The 3,672-nt window shown below is 40.3% G+C and overlaps 1 protein-coding gene across 1 annotated transcript in view; it reads right to left on the reverse strand.

Annotated features, from left to right (window-relative positions):
* The window catches only part of LOC308334394 (jun dimerization protein 2-like), a 27,264-nt gene extending 27,211 nt beyond the window's left edge, over nucleotides 1–53 (reverse strand). Inside the window, exon 1 of the mRNA XM_080791119.1 lies at nucleotides 1–53. This exon is cut by the window's left edge and continues 76 nt beyond it. The gene's annotated coding sequence lies outside the window, so the exon portion shown is untranslated.
* Nucleotides 54–3,672: the final 3,619 nt, after the last annotated feature.

The raw sequence follows: 3,672 nt of genomic DNA on the forward strand, positions 1-3,672 counted from the left end.
TTTTGAGACTGCTAAAAAAGTGGTTGCATCAGCCCCGTTTAAATAGTGATCCGTATCTGGGAGGGCTTTAGGAACGCGGAACTGTGCGTCCCAGACGTAAGCATGGATGAAAATAATAAGAGGAGAAAAAAAGAAAAAAAGTTGTTTCATGGCTCCGCCCCTAGCAACCGAAAAAACACACAACATAGAGAGGAAAGTTTCAGCTGTGGAAGGAAGACCTGGCAAAATTAAATGTGTCTTCATGTGCTATAATAAACACGTTTAATAAATACAGTTATGGCTGTAAACACGCACGCACGCAGACACACACTGACACACACATAATAATAAAAGCAGACAGTTGTCAAACTGTCTAAGTATGTACTGATCCTATAAAATATTCTAAAAGTCTATATTAAGATGCAATTAATTAATTCATCTATATTAAACTTAATATAACCTGTTTGCAGTCACGTATCAGCTTGAGGAATTGGCATAATAGCTGGCAATTGCCAAATGTATGCCAATTAAATTCATACAACTATGCTCATTAAACTGATTTAGGCTAGTTTGTCTTTACTTTGAGCAGGTTTATCTGCAATTAAACTAAAACTAAAATGTTACATATTATGTATGCACACGATCTCATTGCACCTACACCTTTATCTGGAACATGAAGTCTGATACCAAAATAATTCAAAAAAGTGTATGGTGTGCAACTATATTTTGGTTATACTGTAATTTGGTTAACGTAATATCAGTTTTTATTTATTAACCACATAATATCCCTGTTAGTCTGTTATATAATGTCACCACGGTCACTTACATACAAATTACAACCAAAAGATAATTAATAAATATTGTGTTGTCCTGGTGAGGCTTCCAGAAAATGATAAAATAGAAAGAAAGGGAAAAAAAGAAAAAGAGCTATAAGTACTAGCTCCCTCTGGTGTTGGTAGTTGTTACTACAACCATTCAAAGTATTTCATGTTCATACACCTTGTATCGAAGTAAAACATATTTCTACATAAAACTAAAAGGCATTTAGTTTCATTTGTGGCACTATATATATACATTTTTTTTTAATTATTATTATTGTTAGTTTTTATTGGGTTTTTTATAGACATGACAAAACATGACATACATGACATGTATAATAAAACATAATTAAACAGACCAGACCTATATATCAAGATCTATAGCAAAACAGTACTTATCATCCCATACCTGGAACAGGCAGAGTACTTATCATCCTATCCCTGGAACAGGCAGAGTACTTATCATCCCATACCTGGAACAGGCAGAGTACTTATCATCCTATCCCTGGAACAGGCAGAGTACTTATCATCCCATACCTGGAACAGACACAGTACTTTATCCGAGGCTCACCAAAATAACCCCCAAAGAGCCTCATTTTATACTGTTGTCGTTCACTGAAAATGACTGTGTTTGGATGAGTGACACCGACGTGAGACGACGTATAAATTAAGCTTTATACTCTGGTCCTTTTTATAGATTCTAATTTGGTTCCGCAGCGCTGGTGATTTATGTCCAGCATTTGAGAGGATATGGGGCGGGGGGAGGGGAGGGGGGGGGGTATGCGTCACATCATGCAGTCTCTCTTTACAGAGATGACAAGTCTCAGGAAAAGGCATTTCTTGAACACATAAGGGGGACAAAAGCAGAACTGTAAATATTAAATATTTAAACAGAAAAAAAAGGAAGGTGTTTGTTTGAGCATGCATAAGTTGGAGATGATGCAGACAAAACCCCCCTGTGTCACTATATTCGCCCGTCTAGTTGAGGGCATACGGCAGAGATGTCACTCAGTACATGGACACACATGCTGCTGCTGGCCCGGCTGGTACTTTCAACCATAATGGAGGGGCCGAGGAGGGAGACCTTACCTACACCAGCCTATAGCCAAGAACGATAAGCCTCAGTAATGGCATTGCAGTGAAAATATATACCAATCTGGCTATATATGCATGTTTCAAATATGTAGAGCTTATTATTAATTATGTTCAAGAATCTAAGTCAGTGACACCGGCCGGGGGGCTAGCTGTGTTGTTCACTATTAAGTCTCACGTAAAGCAAAGGTACTATGTTTACCCTGCAGGGTAACTGGACTAAGCTCAAGAACTTGTTTACAGCCAGGCCCTGCTCAGAGAACATTTCATGGTAGGGGTTAATTGCCTTGCTCAAGGGCACTTCAGCGGTGGTCATTTAAACGTGCCGGTCCGGGGATACGAACTATAGCGACCTTCCGATAACAAGACCGTGCTCCGCAAACCGTTCGGCCACCGCTGCCTCGCACGTCTTTGAGAATGACTGGAGGCTAGCCATTGATTGAACTATAGGTAAATTTAGTGAGGAGACATCAGGCTCCATTTTCGTCACCGCTAAACCCCTTATGCCTAAAATTCTTTGCCTTTTTTTATTTTTGTTGCTATTTTGCTAAACATTATTGAACAGTTAAAACGGCCAGTCTACAAGCTCACAACGTGTCAATGTAGATTGGCTAGTTTAACTATTCAAAAATGTTTTTCAAAATAGTAATAAAAAAGAAAAAGGCAAAGAAGTTTAGGGATAAGGGTTTTAGCGGTGACGAAAATGGAGCCCATCATCTGACTTCACCCTGTAGTGAAGTCAGAAATGAGAAACGGTGAGAAATGAGTGTTTAGCCCATTTTGGTGTCAGCATTATGTTATGCTTTAGCTATTTAAAAATAGCAGATCTACAAGCTCATAGCGCGCCACCGAGTGGCGCGCTACGAGCTTGTAGGTCTGCTATTTTTGAAAAATCGAAGAACGACTGACAGAAACATACCTTTTTCAGAAAACGGTCAGGATGTAGTAGAACATTTTTAGAATCTGATCTCAGGTCAGAATGGAAAACTGTCAGGATGTAGAAGACATTTTTAGAATCTGATCTCAGGTTAGAGTGTTTCTATGCCCATCATGTACGTTATACAGACTATATTTCTTTAAACATAAGCTTACAGTACAGTACAGTATAGGTGCACTTGCCAGCAGCTGCCTGGATGATGAATGACGTTGTATAGAGTGTAGTTGGTGGGTTTGCAGCTTTTTCCAAATGCATTCAGCCTTCTTTTTTTGGGAGTGGGTGTTAATTAAATGGCACTTTCGCTGCGATGCGTTGAGAGCTTGTAGATCAGCTATTTTCAGGGCGTAACCCAGGACTCTATAGCTAGTGGAGATGCGGCGTACGACATGGGTTTCTTTCACCTTTATTTTATATTTTTTTATGGAGGGACAGACAGTATAAGTAGGCTGACAAGAAATGGGGGTAGAAGACATGCAGTAAAGGCCGTCGGGAGTCGAACCCGCGGCACACTGCCAGGCGGGATTACCAGCCAAGGTGCCTGGACCACCGAGCCTCTAAACAGATTTGTTCAAAGCAAAATACTGCGTTCAAGTTCAGAAGACTTCGGGGGGGAAAAAGCAATTCTCCTGAATGCTGCCTTTCGGTATAATGGCATTGGAAAGCAGTGGCATTTTGCATTTCTTTCACCATATTATAGTACTGTACATGCTGCATTTGTGGTGTGGAAAGGGCAGTTGTTGTTTTTTTTATATTTTGTATAGAGGGACAGACAGTAGGCTGACAGGGAATGGGGGAGAGGGATAGGGGGGGGGGGGTGACATGCAGTAAAGGCCGTCGGGAGTCGAA

Source organism: Protomyctophum bolini (assembly GCF_963924005.1).
Source record: "Protomyctophum bolini genome assembly, chromosome: 19".
Classification (NCBI taxonomy): Eukaryota; Metazoa; Chordata; class Actinopteri; order Myctophiformes; family Myctophidae; genus Protomyctophum; species Protomyctophum bolini.